Source organism: Hemitrygon akajei, chromosome 14, assembly GCF_048418815.1.
Source record: "Hemitrygon akajei chromosome 14, sHemAka1.3, whole genome shotgun sequence".
In the NCBI taxonomy this organism is placed as follows: domain Eukaryota; kingdom Metazoa; phylum Chordata; class Chondrichthyes; order Myliobatiformes; family Dasyatidae; genus Hemitrygon; species Hemitrygon akajei.
The window spans coordinates 46,464,400-46,485,965 of record NC_133137.1 but is presented as its reverse complement, the minus strand read 5'-3'; the positions used below and the strand labels follow the sequence as shown (position 1 = coordinate 46,485,965).

The 21,566-nt window shown below is 45.7% G+C and overlaps 1 protein-coding gene across 1 annotated transcript in view; it reads left to right on the top strand.

The window, feature by feature from the left end:
* Positions 1-21,566, top strand: part of sez6l (seizure related 6 homolog (mouse)-like) — a 762,782-nt gene that overhangs the window by 677,713 nt on the left and 63,503 nt on the right. The window lies entirely within an intron of this gene.

Sequence of the window (21,566 nt, the reverse complement as noted above, 5' to 3'; positions counted from 1 at the left end):
TCAGTATAACATTGAAGGCATCATGGCTGTGTCACGGTCAGTATAACATTGTAGGCATCATGGTGGTGTCACGGTCAGTGTAACATTGAAGGCATCATGGCCATGTCACGGTCAGTATGACATCGAAGGCATCATGACGGTGTCACGGTCAGTATAACATTGAAGGCATCATGACGGTGTCACAGTCAGTATGACATTGAAGGCATCATAGCCATGTCACGGTCAGTATGACATTGAAGGCATCATGATGGTGTCACGGTCAGTATAACATTGAAGGCATCATGATGGTGTCACAGTCAGTATAACATTGAAGGCATCATGGTGGTGTCACGGTCTGTATAACATTGTAGGCATCATTACGGTGTCACGGTCAGTATAACATTGTAGGCATCAAGGTGGTGTCACGGTCAGTATCACATTGAAGACTTCATGTCAGTGTCTCGGTCAGTATAATATTATAGGCAACTTGGTGGTGTCACGGTCAGTATAACATTGTAGGCATCATGGTGGTGTCACGGTCAGTATAACATTGTAGGCATCATGATGGTGTCACGGACAGTATGACATTGAAGGCATCATGATGGTGTCACGGTCAGTATGACATTGAAGGCATCATGACGGTGTCAATGTCAGTATGACATTGAAGGCATCATGATGGTGTCACGGTCAGTATGACATTGAAGGAATCATGATGGTGTCACGGTCAGTATGACATTGAAGGCATCATGGTGGTGTCACGGTCAGTATGACATCGAAGGCATCATGACGGTGTCACGGTCAGTATCACATTGAAGACATCATGGCAGTGTCACGGTCAGTATAATATTGTAGGCAACTTGGTGGTGTCACGGTCAGTATAACATTGTAGGCATCATGACGGTGTCACGGTCAGTATACCATTGTAGGCATCATGGTGGTGTCATGGTCAGTATAACATTGTAGGCTTCATGGTGGTGTCACGGTCAGTATAACATTGAAGGCATCATGACGCTGTCAATGTCAGTATGACATTGAAGGCATCATGATGGTGTCACGGTCAGTATAACATTGTAGGCATCATGACGGTGTCACGGTCAGTATGACAGTGAACGCATCATGACGGTGTCAATGTCAGTATGACATTGAAGGCATCATGATGGTGTCACGGTCAGTATGACATTGAAGGCATCATGATGGTGTCACGGTCAGTATGACATTGAAGACATCATGGCCATGTCACGGTCAGTATGACATTGAAGGCATCATGGCGGTGTCACGGTCAGTATGATATTGAAGGCATCATCATGGTGTCACGGTCAGTATAACATTGAAGACATCATGGCCATGTCACGGTCAGTATGACATTGAAGGCATCCTGACGGTGTCATGGTCAGTATGACATTGAAGGCATCATGGTGGTGTCACGGTCAGTATAACATTGTAGGCATCATGGTGGTGTCACGGTCAGTATAACATTGTAGGCATCAAGGTGGTGTCACGGTCAGTATCACATTGAAGACTTCATGTCAGTGTCTCGGTCAGTATAATATTATAGGCAACTTGGTGGTGTCACGGTCAGTATAACATTGTAGGCATCATGGTGGTGTCACGGTCAGTATAACATTGTAGGCATCATGATGGTGTAACGGACAGTATGACATTGAAGGCATCATGATGGTGTCAAGGTCAGTATGACATTGAAGGCATCATGACGGTGTCAATGTCAGTATGACATTGAAGGCATCATGATGGTGTCACGGTCAGTATGACATTGAAGGCATCATGGTGGTGTCACGGTCAGTGTAACATTGAAGGCATCATGGCCATGTCACGGTCAGTATGACATCGAAGGCATCATGACGGTGTCACGGTCAGTATAACATTGTAGGCATCATGATGGTGTCACGGTCAGTATAACATTGAAGGCATCATGGCTGTGTCACGGTCAGTATAACATTGTAGGCATCATGGTGGTGTCACGGTCAGTGTAACATTGAAGGCATCATGGCCATGTCACGGTCAGTATGACATCGAAGGCATCATGACGGTGTCACGGTCAGTATAACATTGAAGGCATCATGACGGTGTCACAGTCAGTATGACATTGAAGGCATCATAGCCATGTCACGGTCAGTATGACATTGAAGGCATCATGATGGTGTCACGGTCAGTATAACATTGAAGGCATCATGATGGTGTCACAGTCAGTATAACATTGAAGGCATCATGGTGGTGTCACGGTCTGTATAACATTGTAGGCATCATTACGGTGTCACGGTCAGTATAACATTGTAGGCATCAAGGTGGTGTCACGGTCAGTATCACATTGAAGACTTCATGTCAGTGTCTCGGTCAGTATAATATTATAGGCAACTTGGTGGTGTCACGGTCAGTATAACATTGTAGGCATCATGGTGGTGTCACGGTCAGTATAACATTGTAGGCATCATGATGGTGTCACGGACAGTATGACATTGAAGGCATCATGATGGTGTCACGGTCAGTATGACATTGAAGGCATCATGACGGTGTCAATGTCAGTATGACATTGAAGGCATCATGATGGTGTCACGGTCAGTATGACATTGAAGGAATCATGATGGTGTCACGGTCAGTATGACATTGAAGGCATCATGGTGGTGTCACGGTCAGTATGACATCGAAGGCATCATGACGGTGTCACGGTCAGTATCACATTGAAGACATCATGGCAGTGTCACGGTCAGTATAATATTGTAGGCAACTTGGTGGTGTCACGGTCAGTATAACATTGTAGGCATCATGACGGTGTCACGGTCAGTATACCATTGTAGGCATCATGGTGGTGTCATGGTCAGTATAACATTGTAGGCTTCATGGTGGTGTCACGGTCAGTATAACATTGAAGGCATCATGACGCTGTCAATGTCAGTATGACATTGAAGGCATCATGATGGTGTCACGGTCAGTATAACATTGTAGGCATCATGACGGTGTCACGGTCAGTATGACAGTGAACGCATCATGACGGTGTCAATGTCAGTATGACATTGAAGGCATCATGATGGTGTCACGGTCAGTATGACATTGAAGGCATCATGATGGTGTCACGGTCAGTATGACATTGAAGACATCATGGCCATGTCACGGTCAGTATGACATTGAAGGCATCATGGCGGTGTCACGGTCAGTATGATATTGAAGGCATCATGATGGTGTCACGGTCAGTATAACATTGAAGACATCATGGCCATGTCACGGTCAGTATGACATTGAAGGCATCCTGACGGTGTCATGGTCAGTATGACATTGAAGGCATCATGGTGGTGTCACGGTCAGTATAACATTGTAGGCATCATGGTGGTGTCACGGTCAGTATAACATTGTAGGCATCAAGGTGGTGTCACGGTCAGTATCACATTGAAGACTTCATGTCAGTGTCTCGGTCAGTATAATATTATAGGCAACTTGGTGGTGTCACGGTCAGTATAACATTGTAGGCATCATGGTGGTGTCACGGTCAGTATAACATTGTAGGCATCATGATGGTGTAACGGACAGTATGACATTGAAGGCATCATGATGGTGTCAAGGTCAGTATGACATTGAAGGCATCATGACGGTGTCAATGTCAGTATGACATTGAAGGCATCATGATGGTGTCACGGTCAGTATGACATTGAAGGCATCATGGTGGTGTCACGGTCAGTGTAACATTGAAGGCATCATGGCCATGTCACGGTCAGTATGACATCGAAGGCATCATGACGGTGTCACGGTCAGTATCACATTGAAGACATCATGGCAGTGACACGGTCAGTATAATATTGTAGGCAACTTGGTGGTGTCACGGTCAGTATAACATTGTAGGCATCATGACGGTGTCACGGTCAGTATACCATTGTAGGCATCATGGTGGTGTCATGGTCAGTATAATATTGTAGGCATCATGGTGGTGTCACGGTCAGTATAACATTGAAGGCATCATGACGCTGTCAATGTCAGTATGACATTGAAGGCATCATGATGGTGTCACGGTCAGTATAACATTGTAGGCATCATGACGGTGTCACGGTCAGTATGACAGTGAACGCATCATGACGGTGTCAATGTCAGTATGACATTGAAGGCATCATGATGGTGTCACGGTCAGTATGACATTGAAGGCATCATGATGGTGTCACGGTCAGTATGACATTGAAGACATCATGGCCATGTCACGGTCAGTATGACATTGAAGGCATCATGGCGGTGTCACGGTCAGTATGATATTGAAGGCATCATGATGGTGTCACGGTCAGTATAACATTGAAGACATCATGGCCATGTCACGGTCAGTATGACATTGAAGGCATCCTGACGGTGTCATGGTCAGTATGACATTGAAGGCATCATGGTGGTGTCACGGTCAGTATAACATTGTAGGCATCATGGTGGTGTCACGGTCAGTATAACATTGTAGGCATCATGACAGTGTCACGGTCAGTATAACGTTGTAGGCATCAAGGTGGTGTCACGGTCTATATAACATTGTAGGCATCATGACGGTGTCACTGTCAGTATAACATTGTAGGCATCATGCTGGTGTCACGGTCAGTATAACATTGAAGGCAGCATGACGGTGTCACGGTCAGTATGACATTGAAGGCATCATGACGGTGTCACGGTCAGTATAACGTTGTAGGCATCCAGGTGGTGTCACGGTGTGTATAACATTGTAGGCATCATGACGGTGTCACGGTCAGTATAACATTGTAGGCATCATGCTGGTGTCACGGTCAGTATAACATTGAAGGCATCATGGCGGTGTCACGGACAGTATAACATTGAAGTCATCATGGCCATGTCATGGTCAGTATGACATCGAAGGCATCATGACGGTGTCACGGTCAGTATGACATTGAAGGCATCATGACGGTGTCACGGTCAGTATAACATTGAAGGCATCATGGCGGTGTCATGTTCAGTATAACATTGAAGGCATCATGGCCATGTCACGGTCAGTATGACATTGAAGGCATCATGACGGTGTCACGGTCAGTATAACATTGAAGGCATCATGATAGTGTCACAGTCAGTATCACATTGAAGACATCATGGCAGTGTCTCGGTCAGTATAATATTGTAGGCAACTTGGTGGTGTCACGGTCAGTATAACATTGTAGGCATCATGGTGGTGTCACGGTCAGTATAACATTGAAGGCATCATGGCCATGTCACGGTCAGTATGACATCAAAGGCATCATGACGGTGTCACGTTCAGTATAACATTGTACAAATCATGACGGTGTCACGGTCAGTATGACTTTGAAGGCATCATGGTGGTGTCACGGTCAGTATGACATTGAAGGCATCATGACGGTGTCAATGTCAGTATGACATTGACGGCATCATGATGGTGTCACGGTCAGTATGACATTGAAGGCATCATGACGGTGTAACGATGAGTATGACATTGAAGGCATCATGACGGTGTCACGGTCATTATCACATTGAAGACATCATGGCAGTGTCACGGTCAGTATAATATTGTCGGCATCATGACGGTGTCATGGTCAGTATAACATTGTAGGCATCATGGTGGTGTCACGGTCAGTATAACATTGTAGGCATCATGGTGGTGTCACGGTCAGTATAACATTGAAGGCATCATGACGGTGTCACGGTCAATATGACATTGAAGGCATCATGACGGTGTCAATGTCAGTATGACATTGAAGGCATCATGATGGTGTCACGGTCAGTATGACATTGAAGGCATCATTGCCATCTCATGGTCAGTATGACATTGAAGGCATCATGACGGTGTCACGGTCAGTATGACATTGAAGGCATCATGACGGTGTCACGGTCAGTATAACATTGTAGGCATCATGGCGGTTTCACGGTCAGTATAACATTGTAGGCATCATGGTGGTGTCACGGTCAGTTTAACATTGTAGGCATCATGACGGTGTCACGCTCAGTATAACATTGTAGGCATCATGGTGGTGTCACGGTCAGTATAACATTGAAGGCATCATGACGGTGTCACGGTCAGTATAACATTGTAGGCATCATGATGGTGTCACGGTCAGTATAACATTGAAGGCATCATGGCTGTGTCACGGTCAGTATAACATTGTAGGCATCATGGTGGTGTCACGGTCAGTATAACATTGAAGGCATCATGGCCATGTCACGGTCAGTATGACATCGAAGGCATCATGACGGTGTCACGGTCAGTATGACATTGAAGGCATCATGGCGGTGTCACGGTCAGTATAAAATTGTAGGCATCATGGCCATGTCACGGTCAGTATGACATTGTAGGCATCATGGTGGTGTCACGGTCAGTATAACATTGAAGGCATCATGACGGTGTCACGGTCAGTATAACATTGTAGGCATCATGATGGTGTCACGGTCAGTATAACATTGAAGGCATCATGGCTGTGTCACGGTCAGTATAACATTGTAGGCATCATGGTGGTGTCACGGTCAGTGTAACATTGAAGGCATCATGGCCATGTCACGGTCAGTATGACATCGAAGGCATCATGACGGTGTCATGGTCAGTATAACATTGAAGGTATCATGACGGTGTCACAGTCAGTATGACATTGAAGGCATCATAGCCATGTCACGGTCAGTATGACATTGAAGGCATCATGATGGTGTCACGGTCAGTATGACATTGAAGGCATCATGATGGTGTCACGGTCAGTATAACATTGAAGTCATCATGGCCATGTCATGGTCAGTATGACATCGAAGGCATCATGACGGTGTCACGGTCAGTATGACATTGAAGGCATCATGACGGTGTCATGGTCAGTATAACATTGAAGGCATCATGGCGGTGTCATGGTCAGTATAACATTGAAGGCATCATGGCCATGTCACGGTCAGTATGACATTGAAGGCATCATGACGGTGTCACGGTCAGTATAACATTGAAGGCATCATGATAGTGTCACAGTCAGTATCACATTGAAGACATCATGGCAGTGTCTCGGTCAGTATAATATTGTAGGCAACTTGGTGGTGTCACGGTCAGTATAACATTGTAGGCATCATGGTGGTGTCACAGTCAGTATAACATTGAAGGCATCATGGCCATGTCACGGTCAGTATGACATCAAAGGCATCATGACGGTGTCACGTTCAGTATAACATTGTACACATCATGACGGTGTCACGGTCAGTATGACTTTGAAGGCATCATGGTGGTGTCACGGTCAGTATGACATTGAAGGCATCATGACGGTGTCAATGTCAGTATGACATTGACGGCATCATGATGGTGTCACGGTCAGTATGACATTGAAGGCATCATGGCCATGTCACGGTCAGTATGACATTGAAGGCATCATGACGGTGTAACGATGAGTATGACATTGAAGGCATCATGACGGTGTCACGGTCATTATCACATTGAAGACATCATGGCAGTGTCACGGTCAGTATAATATTGTCGGCATCATGACGGTGTCATGGTCAGTATAACATTGTAGGCATCATGGTGGTGTCACGGTCAGTATAACATTGTAGGCATCATGGTGGTGTCACGGTCAGTATAACATTGAAGGCATCATGACGGTGTCACGGTCAGTATGACATTGAAGGCATCATGACGGTGTCAATGTCAGTATGACATTGAAGGCATCATGATGGTGTCACGGTCAGTATGACATTGAAGGCATCATTGCCATGTCATGGTCAGTATGACATTGAAGGCATCATGACGGTGTCACGGTCAGTATGACATTGAAGGCATCATGACGGTGTCACGGTCAGTATAACATTGTAGGCATCATGGCGGTTTCACGGTCAGTATAACATTGTAGGCATCATGGTGGTGTCACGGTCAGTTTAACATTGTAGGCATCATGACGGTGTCACGCTCAGTATAACATTGTAGGCATCATGGTGGTGTCACGGTCAGTATAACATTGAAGGCATCATGACGGTGTCACGGTCAGTATAACATTGTAGGCATCATGATGGTGTCACGGTCAGTATAACATTGAAGGCATCATGGCTGTGTCACGGTCAGTATAACATTGTAGGCATCATGGTGGTGTCACGGTCAGTATAACATTGAAGGCATCATGGCCATGTCACGGTCAGTATGACATCGAAGGCATCATGACGGTGTCACGGTCAGTATGACATTGAAGACATCATGGCGGTGTCACGGTCAGTATAAAATTGTAGGCATCATGGCCATGTCACGGTCAGTATGACATTGTAGGCATCATGGTGGTGTCACGGTCAGTATAACATTGAAGGCATCATGACGGTGTCACGGTCAGTATAACATTGTAGGCATCATGATGGTGTCACGGTCAGTATAACATTGAAGGAATCATGGCTGTGTCACGGTCAGTATAACATTGTAGGCATCATGGTGGTGTCACGGTCAGTGTAACATTGAAGGCATCATGGCCATGTCACGGTCAGTATGACATCGAAGGCATCATGACGGTGTCACGGTCAGTATAACATTGAAGGCATCATGACGGTGTCACAGTCAGTATGACATTGAAGGCATCATAGCCATGTCACGGTCAGTATGACATTGAAGGCATCATGATGGTGTCACGGTCAGTATAACATTGAAGGCATCATGATGGTGTCACAGTCAGTATAACATTGAAGGCATCATGGTGGTGACACGGTCTGTATAACATTGTAGGCATCATGACGGTGTCACGGTCAGTATAACATTGTAGGCATCCTGGTGGTGTCACGGTCAGTATCACATTGAAGACTTCATGTCCGTGTCTCGGTCAGTATAATATTATAGGCAACTTGGTGGTGTCACGGTCAGTATAACATTGTAGGCATCATGGTGGTGTCACGGTCTGTATAACATTGTAGGCATCATGATGGTGTCACGGACAGTATGACATTGAAGGCATCATGATGGTGTCACGGTCAGTATGACATTGAAGGCTTCATGACGGTGTCAATGTCAGTATGACATTGAAGGCATCATGATGGTGTCACGGTCAGTATGACATTGAAGGCATCATGATGGTGTCACGGTCAGTATGACATTGAAGGCATCATGACGGTGTCACGGTCAGTATGACATTGAAGGCATCATGACGGTGTCACGGTCAGTATGACATTGAAGGCATCATGACGGTGTCAATGTCAGTATGACATTGAAGGCATCATGACGGTGTCACGGTCAGTATGACATTGAAGGCATCATGGCGGTGTCACGGTCAGTATAACATTGTAGGCATCATGGTGGTGTCACGGTCAGTACAACATTGAAGGCATCATGGCCATGTCACGGTCAGTATGACATTGTAGGCATCATGGTGGTGTCATGGTCAGTATAACATTGAAGGCATCATGACGGTGTCACGGTCAGTATAACATTGTAGGCATCATGATGGTGTCACGGTCAGTATAACATTGAAGGCATCATGGCTGTGTCACGGTCAGTATAACATTGTAGGCATCATGGTGGTGTCACGGTCAGTATAACATGGAAGGCATCATGGCCATGTCACGGTCAGTATGACATCGAAGGCATCATGACGGTGTCACGGTCAGTATAACATTGAAGGCATCATGACGGTGTCACGGTCAGTATGACATTGAAGGCATCATAGCCATGTCACGGTCAGTATGACATTGAAGGCATCATGATGGTGTCACGGTCAGTATAACATTGACGGCATCATGATGGTGTCACGGTCAGTATGACATTGAGGGCATCATGATGGTGTCACAGTCAGTATAACATTGAAGGCATCATGGTGGTGTCACGGTCTGTATAACATTGTAGGCATCATGACGGTGTCACGGTCAGTATAACATTGTAGGCATCTTGGTGGTGTCACGGTCAGTATCACATTGAAGACTTCATGTCAGTGTCTCGGTCAGTATAATATTATAGGCAACTTGGTGGTGTCACGGTCAGTATAACATTGTAGGCATCATGGTGGTGTCACGGTCAGTATAACATTGTAGGCATCATGATGGTGTCACGGACAGTATGACATTGAAGGCATCATGATGGTGTCACGGTCAGTATGACATTGAAGGCATCATGACGGTGTCAATGTCAGTATGACATTGAAGGCATCATGATGGTGTCACGGTCAGTATGACATTGAAGGCATCATGATGGTGTCACGGTCAGTATGACATTGAAGGCATCATGACGGTGTCACGGTCAGTATGACATTGAAGGCATCATGACGGTGTCAATGTCAGTATGACATTGAAGGCATCATGACGGTGTCACGGTCAGTATGACATTGAAGGCATCATGGAGGTGTCACGGTCAGTATAACATTGTAGGCATCATGGTGGTGTCACGGTCAGTATCACATTGAAGACTTCATGTCCGTGTCTCGGTCAGTAAAATATTATAGGCAACTTGGTGGTGTCACGGTCAGTATAACATTGTAGGCATCATGGTGGTGTCACGGTCAGTATAACATTGTAGGCATCATGATGGTGTCACGGACAGTATGACATTGAAGGCATCATGATGGTGTCACGGTCAGTATGACATTGAAGGCATCATGACGGTGTCAATGTCAGTATGACATTGAAGGCATCATGATGGTGTCACGGTCAGTATGACATTGAAGGCATCATGATGGTGTCACGGTCAGTATGACATTGAAGGCATCATGACGGTGTCACGGTCAGTATGACATTGAAGGCATCATGACGGTGTCACGGTCAGTATGACATTGAAGGCATCATGACGGTGTCAATGTCAGTATGACATTGAAGGCATCATGACGGTGTCACGGTCAGTATAACATTGAAGGCATCATGACGGTGTCACGGTCAGTATAACATTGTAGGCATCATGATGGTGTCACGGTCAGTATAACATTGAAGGCATCATGGCTGTGTCACGGTCAGTATAACATTGTAGGCATCATGGTGGTGTCACGGTCAGTATAACATGGAAGGCATCATGGCCATGTCACGGTCAGTATGACATCGAAGGCATCATGACGGTGTCACGGTCAGTATAACATTGAAGGCATCATGACGGTGTCACGGTCAGTATGACATTGAAGGCATCATAGCCATGTCACGGTCAGTATGACATTGAAGGCATCATGATGGTGTCACGGTCAGTATAACATTGACGGCATCATGATGGTGTCACGGTCAGTATGACATTGAGGGCATCATGGCCATGTCACGGTCAGTATAACATTGTAGGCATCATGACGGTGTCACGGTCAGTATCACATTGAAGACATCATGGCAGTGTCACGGTCAGTATAATATTGTAGGCAACTTGGTGGTGTCACGGTCAGTATAACATTGTAGGCATCATGGTGGTGTCACGGTCAGTATAACATTGTAGGCATCATGGTGGTGTCACGGTCAGTATAACATTGAAGGCATCATGACGGTGTCAATGTCAGTATGACATTGAAGGCATCATGATGGTGTCATGGTCAGTATGACATTGAAGGCATCATGATGGTGTCACGGTCAGTATGACATTGAAGGCATCATGACGGTGTCAATGTCAGTATGACATTGAAGGCATCATGACGGTGTCACGGTCAGTATGACAGTGAAGGCATCATGACGGTGTCAATGTCAGTATAACATTGACGGCATCATGATGGTGTCACGGTCAGTATAACATTGACGGCATCATGATGGTGTCACGGTCAGTATGACATTGAAGGCATCCTGACGGTGTCATGGTCAGTATGACATTGAAGGCATCATGGTGGTGTCACGGTCAGTATAACATTGTAGGCATCATGACGGTGTCACGGTCAGTATAACATTGTAGGCATCATGGTGGTGTCACGGTCAGTATAACGTTGTAGGCATCAAGGTGGTGTCACGGTCTGTATAACATTGTAGGCATCATGACGGTGTCACGGTCAGTATAACATTGTAGGCATCATGCTGGTGTCACGGTCAGTATGACATTGAAGGCATCATGACGGTGTCACGGTCAGTATGACAGTGAAGGCATCATGACGGTGTCAATGTCAGTATGACATTGAAGGCATCATGATGGTGTCACGGTCAGTATGACATTGAAGACATCATGGCCATGTCACGGTCAGTATGACATTGAAGGCATCATGGCGGTGTCACGGTCAGTATGACATTGAAGGCATCATGGCGGTGTCACGGTCAGTATAACATTGAAGGCATCCTGACGGTGTCATGGTCAGTATGACATTGAAGGCATCATGGTGGTGTCACGGTCAGTATAACATTGTAGGCATCATGGTGGTGTCACGGTCAGTATAACATGGAAGGCATCATGGCCATGTCACGGTCAGTATGACATCGAAGGCATCATGACGGTGTCACGGTCAGTATAACATTGAAGGCATCATGACGGTGTCACGGTCAGTATGACATTGAAGGCATCATAGCCATGTCACGGTCAGTATGACATTGAAGACATCATGGCCATGTCACGGTCAGTATGACATTGAAGGCATCCTGACGGTGTCATGGTCAGTATGACATTGAAGGCATCATGGTGGTGTCACGGTCAGTATAACATTGTAGGCATCATGACGGTGTCACGGTCAGTATAACATTGTAGGCATCATGGTGGTGTCACGGTCAGTATAACGTTGTAGGCATCATGACGGTGTCACGGTCAGTATAACATTGTAGGCATCATGCTGGTGTCACGGTCAGTATGACATTGAAGGCATCATGACGGTGTCACGGTCAGTATGACAGTGAAGGCATCATGACGGTGTCAATGTCAGTATGACATTGAAGGCATCATGATGGTGTCACGGTCAGTATGACATTGAAGACATCATGGCCATGTCACGGTCAGTATGACATTGAAGGCATCATGGCGGTGTCACGGTCAGTATAACATTGAAGGCATCCTGACGGTGTCATGGTCAGTATGACATTGAAGGCATCATGGTGGTGTCACGGTCAGTATAACATTGTAGGCATCATGACGGTGTCACGGTCAGTATAACATTGTAGGCATCATGGTGGTGTCACGGTCAGTATAACGTTGTAGGCATCAAGGTGGTGTCACGGTCTGTATAACATTGTAGGCATCATGACGGTGTCACGGTCAGTATAACATTGTAGGCATCATGCTGGTGTCACGGTCAGTATAACATTGAAGGCATCATGGCGGTGTCACGGTCAGTATGACATTGAAGGCATCATGACGGTGTCACGGTCAGTATAACGTTGTAGGCATCAAGGTGGTGTCACGGTCTGTATAACATTGTAGGCATCATGTTGGTGTCACGGTCAGTATAACATTGTAGGCATCATGCTGGTGTCACGGTTAGTATAACATTGAAGGCATCATGGCGGTGTCACGGTCAGTATGACATTGAAGGCATCATGACGGTGTCACGGTCAGTATGACATTGAAGGCATCATGACGGTGTCACGGTCAGTATAACATTGTAGGCATCATGGCGGTTTCACGGTCAGTATAACATTGTAGGCATCATGGTGGTGTCACAGTCAGTTTAACATTGTAGGCATCATGACGGTGTCAAGCTCAGTATAACATTGTAGGCATCATGGTGGTGTCACGGTCAGTATAACATTGAAGGCATCATGACGGTGTCACGGTCAGTATAACATTGTAGGCATCATGATGGTGTCACGGTCAGTATAACATTGAAGGCATCATGGCTGTGTCACGGTCAGTATAACATTGTAGGCATCATGGTGGTGTCACAGTCAGTACAACATTGAAGGCATCATGGCCATGTCACGGTCAGTATGACATCGAAGGCATCATGACGGTGTCACGGTCAGTATGACATTGAAGGCATCATGGCGGTGTCACGGTCAGTATAAAATTGTAGGCATCATGGTGGTGTCACGGTCAGTATAACATTGAAGGCATCATGGCCATGTCACGGTCGGTATGACATTGTAGAAATCATGGTGGTGTCACGGTCAGTATAACATTGAAGGCATCATGACGGTGTCACGGTCAGTATAACATTGTAGGCATCATGATGGTGTCACGGTCAGTATAACATTGAAGGCATCATGGCTGTGTCACGGTCAGTATAACATTGTAGGCATCATGGTGGTGTCACGGTCAGTGTAACATTGAAGGCATCATGGCCATGTCACGGTCAGTATGACATAGAAGGCATCATGACGGTGTCACGGTCAGTATAACATTGAAGGCATCATGACGGTGTCACAGTCAGTATGACATTGAAGGCATCATAGCCATGTCACGGTCAGTATGACATTGAAGGCATCATGATGGTGTCACGGTCAGTATAACATTGAAGGCATCATGATGGTGTCACAGTCAGTATAACATTGAAGGCATCATGGTGGTGTCACGGTCTGTATAACATTGTAGGCATCATGACGGTGTCACGGTCAGTATAACATTGTAGGCATCTTGGTGGTGTCACGGTCAGTATCACATTGAAGACTTCATGTCAGTGTCTCGGTCAGTATAATATTATAGGCAACTTGGTGGTGTCACGGTCAGTATAACATTGTAGGCATCATGGTGGTGTCACGGTCAGTATAACATTGTAGGCATCATGACGGTGTCACGGACAGTATGACATTGAAGGCATCATGATGGTGTCACGGTCAGTATGACATTGAAGGCATCATGACGGTGTCAATGTCAGTATGACATTGAAGGCATCATGATGGTGTCACGGTCAGTATGACATTGAAGGCATCATGATGGTGTCACGGTCAGTATGACATTGAAGGCATCATGACGGTGTCACGGTCAGTATGACATTGAAGGCATCATGACGGTGTCAATGTCAGTATGACATTGAAGGCATCATGACGGTGTCACGGTCAGTATGACATTGAAGGCATCATGGCGGTGTCACGGTCAGTATAACATTGTAGGCATCATGGTGGTGTCACGGTCAGTATAACATTGAAGGCATCATGGCCATGTCACGGTCAGTATGACATTGTAGGCATCATGGTGGTGTCATGGTCAGTATAACATTGAAGGCATCATGACGGTGTCACGGTCAGTATAACATTGTAGGCATCATGATGGTGTCACGGTCAGTATAACATTGAAGGCATCATGGCTGTGTCACGGTCAGTATAACATTGTAGGCATCATGGTGGTGTCACGGTCAGTATAACATTGAAGGCATCATGGCCATGTCACGGTCAGTATGACATCGAAGGCATCATGACGGTGTCACGGTCAGTATAACATTGAAGGCATCATGACGGTGTCACGGTCAGTATGACATTGAAGGCATCATAGCCATGTCACGGTCAGTATGACATTGAAGGCATCATGATGGTGTCACGGTCAGTATAACATTGACGGCATCATGATGGTGTCACGGTCAGTATGACATTGAAGGCATCATGGCCATGTCACGGTCAGTATAACATTGTAGGCATCATGACGGTGTCACGGTCAGTATCACATTGAAGACATCATGGCAGTGTCACGGTCAGTATAATATTGTAGGCAACTTGGTGGTGTCACGGTCAGTATAACATTGTAGGCATCATGGTGGTGTCACGGTCAGTATAACATTGTAGGCATCATGGTGGTGTCACGGTCAGTATAACATTGAAGGCATCATGACGGTGTCACGGTCAGTATGACATTGAAGGCATCATGATGGTGTCACGGTCAGTATGACATTGAAGGCATCATGACGGTGTCAATGTCAGTATAACATTGTAGGCATCATGGTGGTGTCACGGTCAGTGTAACATTGAAGGCATCATGGCCATGTCATGGTCAGTATGACATCGAAGGCATCATGACGGTGTCACGGTCAGTATAACATTGAAGGCATCATGACGGTGTCACAGTCAGTATGACATTGAAGGCATCATAGCCATGTCACGGTCAGTATGACATTGAAGGCATCATGATGGTGTCACGGTCAGTATAACATTGAAGGCATCATGATGGTGTCACAGTCAGTATAACGTTGTAGGCATCAAGGTGGTGTCACGGTCTGTATAACATTGTAGGCATCATGACGGTGTCACGGTCAGTATAACATTGTAGGCATCTTGGTGGTGTCACGGTCAGTATCACATTGAAGACTTCATGTCAGTGTCTCGGTCAGTATAATATTATAGGCAACTTGGTGGTGTCACGGTCAGTATAACATTGTAGGCATCATGGTGGTGTCACGGTCAGTATAACATTGTAGGCATCATGATGGTGTCACGGACAGTATGACATTGAAGGCATCATGATGGTGTCACGGTCAGTATGACATTGAAGGCATCATGACGGTGTCAATGTCAGTATGACATTGAAGGCATCATGATGGTGTCACGGTCAGTATGACATTGAAGGCATCATGACGGTGTCACGGTCAGTATGACATTGAAGGCATCATGACGGTGTCAATGTCAGTATGACATTGAAGGCATCATGACGGTGTCACGGTCAGTATGACATTGAAGGCATCATGGCGGTGTCACGGTCAGTATAACATTGTAGGCATCATGGTGGTGTCACGGTCAGTATAACATTGAAGGCATCATGGCCATGTCACGGTCAGTATGACATTGTAGGCATCATGGTGGTGTCATGGTCAGTATAACATTGAAGGCATCATGACGGTGTCACGGTCAGTATAACATTGTAGGCATCATGATGGTGTCACGGTCAGTATGACATCGAAGGCATCATGACGGTGTCACGGTCAGTATAACATTGAAGGCATCATGACGGTGTCACGGTCAGTATGACATTGAAGGCATCATAGCCATGTCACGGTCAGTATGACATTGAAGGCATCATGACGGTGTCACGGTCAGTATAACATTGAAGGCATCATGGCCATGTCACGGTCAGTATGACATCGAAGGCATCATGACGGTGTCACGGTCAGTATAACATTGAAGGCATCATGACGGTGTCACGGTCAGTATGACATTGAAGGCATCATAGCCATGTCACGGTCAGTATGACATTGAAGGCATCATGATGGTGTCACGGTCAGTATAACATTGACGGCATCATGATGGTGTCACGGTCAGTATGACATTGAAGGCATCATGGCCATGTCACGGTCAGTATAACATTGTAGGCATCATGACGGTGTCACGGTCAGTATCACATTGAAGACATCATGGCAGTGTCACGGTCAGTATAACATTGTAGGCATCATGGTGGTGTCACGGTCAGTATAACATTGTAGGCATCATGGTGGTGTCACGGTCAGTATAACATTGAAGGCATCATGACGGTGTCAATGTCAGTATGACATTGAAGGCATCATGATGGTGTCACGGTCAGTATGACATTGAAGGCATCATGATGGTGTCACGGTCAGTATGACATTGAAGGCATCATGACGGTGTCAATGTCAGTATGACATTGAAGGCATCATGACGGTGTCACGGTCAGTATGACAGTGAAGGCATCATGACGGTGTCAATGTCAGTATGACATTGAAGGCATCATGATGGTGTCACGGTCAGTATGACATTGAAGACATCATGGCCATGTCACGGTCAGTATGACATTGAAGGCATCATGGCGGTGTCACGGTCAGTATGACATTGAAGGCATCATGATGGTGTCACGGTCAGTATGACATTGAAGGCATCCTGACGGTGTCATGGTCAGTATGACATTGAGGCATCATGGTGGTGTCACGGTCAGTATAACATTGTAGGCATCATGACGGTGTCACGGTCAGTATAACATTGTAGGCATCATGGTGGTGTCACGGTCAGTATAACGTTGTAGGCATCAAGGTGGTGTCACGGTCTGTATAACATTGTAGGCATCATGACGGTGTCACGGTCAGTATAACATTGTAGGCATCATGCTGGTGTCACGGTCAGTATAACATTGAAGGCATCATGGCGGTGTCACGGTCAGTATGACATTGAAGGCATCATGACGGTGTCACGGTCAGTATAACGTTGTAGGCATCAAGGTGGTGTCACGGTCAGTATAACATTGTAGGCATCATGCTGGTGTCACGGTCTGTATAACATTGAAGGCATCATGGCGGTGTCACGGTCAGTATGACATTGAAGGCATCATGGCGGTGTCACGGTCAGTATGACATTGAAGGCATCATGATGGTGTCACGGTCAGTATGACATTGAAGACATCATGGCCATGTCACGGTCAGTATGACATTGAAGGCATCCTGACGGTGTCATGGTCAGTATGACATTGAAGGCATCATGGTGGTGTCACGGTCAGTATAACATTGTAGGCATCATGGTGGTGTCACGGTCAGTATAACATTGTAGGCATCATGACGGTGTCACGGTCAGTATAACATTGTAGGCATCAAGGTGGTGTCACGGTCTGTATAACATTGTAGGCATCATGACGGTGTCACGGTCAGTATAACATTGTAGGCATCATGCTGGTGTCACGGTTTGTATAACATTGAAGGCATCATGGTGGTTTCACGTTCAGTATGACATCGACGGCATCATGGTGGTGTCGTGGTCAGTGTGATGTTGAAGGCATCATGGCCATGTCACGGTCAGTATGATGTTGAAGGCATCATGGTGGTGTCACATTCAGTATGACATTGAACTCATCATGACGGTGTCACGGTCAGTATGATGTTGAAGGCATCATGGTGGTGTCACATTCAGTATGACATTGAACTCATCATGGCAGTGTCACGGTCAATATAATATTGTAGGCATCTTGGCGGTGTCACACTCAGTATAGCATTGTAGGCATCATGACGGTGTCACTGTCAGTATAACATTGTTGGCATCATGGTGGTGTCGTGGTCAGTGTGATGTTGAAGGCATCATGGCCATGTCACGGTCAGTATGATGTTGAAGGCATCGTGGTGGGTCACAGTCAGTGTGACGTTGAAGACATCATGTCGGTGTCATGGTTACCACGACGTTGTAGGCATCATGGCGTTGTCGCAGTCAGTATAACATTGAAGACATCATGGCCATGTCACGGTCAGTATGACATTGAAGGCATCATAGCCATGTCACGGTCAGTATGACATTGAAGGCATCATGACGGTGTCACGGTCAGTATAACATTGAAGGCGTCATAGTGGTGTCACAGTCAGTATGACATTGAAGGCATCATGACGGTGTCAATGTCTGTATGACATTGGAGGCATCATGATGGTGTCACGGTCAGTATGACATTGAGGGCATCATGGCCATGTCACGGTCAGTATGACATTGAAGGCATCATGACGGTGTCACGGTCAGTATGACATTGAACGCATCATGACGGTGTCACGGTCAGTATCACATTGAAGATATCATGGCAGTGTCACGGTCAGTATGACATTGAAGACATCATGGCCATGTCACGGTCAGTATAACATTGAAGGCATCATGACTGTGTCACGGTCAGTATGACATTGCAGGCATCATGGCCACGTCACGGTCAGTATGACATTGAAGACATCATGGCCATGTCACGGTCAGTATGACATTGAAGGCATCATGGCGATGTCACGGTCAATATAACATTGAAGGCATCATTGTGGTGTCACGGTCAGTATAACATTGAAGGCATCATGACGGTGTCACGGTCAGTATAACATTGAAGGCATCCTGACGGTGTCATGGTCGGTATAAAATTGCAGGCATCATGGCAGTGTCATGGTTACTCTGATGTTGAAGGGATCATGGTGGTGTCACGGTTACTGTGACTTTGAAGGTATTATGGCGTTGTCATGGTTAGTGTGTCGTTGAAGGCATTTTGGCAGTGTTGCGGACTGTGTGACGTTGAAGGGATCATGATGGTGTCACGGTCAGTGTGACAATAGACAATAGACCATAGACAATAGGTGCAGGAGTAGGCTAGTCGGACCTTCGAATATGATTACGGCTGATCATCCACAATCAGTACCCCATTCTTGCCTCCTCCCCATATCCCTTGACTCCACTATCTATAAGAGCTCTATCTAACTCTTTTTTGAAAGCATCCAGAGTATTGGCCTACATTGCCTTCTGAGGCAGAGCATTCCATAGATCCACAACTCTCTGGGTGAAAAGGTTTTACCTGAACTCTGTTCTAAATGGCCTACCCTTTATTCTTAAACTGTGGCCTCTGGTTTTGGACTCCCCCAACATCGGGAACATGTTTCCTGCCTCTAGCGTGTCCAATCCCTTAATAATCTTATATGTTTCAATCCGATCCCCTCTCATCCTTCTAAATTCCAGTGTATACAAGCGCAGTCTCTCCAATCTTTCAACATACCGTGATGTTGAAGGCATTGTGGAGCTGGCGCAGTTTGCATGACATTATTATAGCTTGGTGCATCACAGTTCTGAGTTCAGTTCTGACATCAGGAGTTTGTATGTTCTTTCCGTGACTGTGTAGGTTTCCTCTGGTTGCTCCGGTTTCCTCCTACAGTCCAAAGATGTACCAGTCTTTGGTCATTGTAAATTTCCTGAGATTAGATTAGAGTTAAATAGTTGGGTTGCTAGGCGGCATGGCTTGTTGGGCCGTCAGAGGCTGTTCCACAATGTATCTCTAAACGAAAGAAAATGAAAACAGATAATGTCTATGAAAACCGTTCCAGCTGGTTTTTCGCATTCACAGACTACAGCCAATCTAGGAAGTCATAAGGAAATAACAATGTATGTTAATAACATGCAGAGATGGGCTTTTACTGAGTGAATTGCCCCCTGCCAGGATGTTTTACCCTTGACTTGCTTGCAAATGGATGTATCTCATACTATAATTTGATGGGGAAATTGTCATTTGAGGAAAGATTGAGTTAAATAGGTCTCAGCACCCTGGGATTTAAAGGTGACATGACTGAGACTTGGACAGTAATGAAATGGATTGTTGGAGTAGACTCTAAAGAGACTGAAAATGAATAACAATGCTAATGGTGGAAATCTGAAATAAAAGCAGAAAATGTTAAAAACACTCTGCAGGTCAGGAAAGGGAGATACAGGTAGAGAGAGATAGAGACAGAAAGAGAAAGAAAGACAAAGGGAATGAGGGGCACAGAGACAGAGACAAGCAGAGAGAGAGAGAAAGAGAAAGTGAGTGAGAGACACAGAGACAGAGACAAACGGAGAGAGATACAGATAAAGAGAGAGATAGAGAGAAAGAGAGAGAGCGAGAATGAGGGGCACAGAGACAGAGACAAACAGAGAGATACGAAGAAGAGAGAAAAAGAGAGACACACAGAGAAAGAGAGGCACAGTGAGACATGGAGACACCTAGAGACAGAAAAGGAGACACACACACAGACAGAGAGATACAGAGAGAAAGAGAGAGAGACAGAGACTGAGAAAGAAACAGAGACAGGCAGAGAAACAGAGTAAGACACAAGGGAGAGAGACACACAAACAGACAAGTAAAAGCTCTGAAATTCATTTTACAGTCATAAATGCTCAACATGTCAAGCAGTACCTGTAGAGAGAGATAACTGGGTAAATCTTACAGATGAATAAACTACAGTAGAGCTGGCCAGTATGGATACAAACAGAAGCAGTTACCTGAAATTGTTGAATTCAATATTGAGTCCAGAAAGTGCAAAATGCTCAGACTGAAGATGTTGGCCCTCAGGCTGACATTGCACCTTGTTGGGAGAGTGCGGGAAGCCATGGATAGGTCTGGGTGGGAGTAGATGAAAGAGTTCAGAGGAGGTTCACGAAATTGATCCTGGGAATGAAGT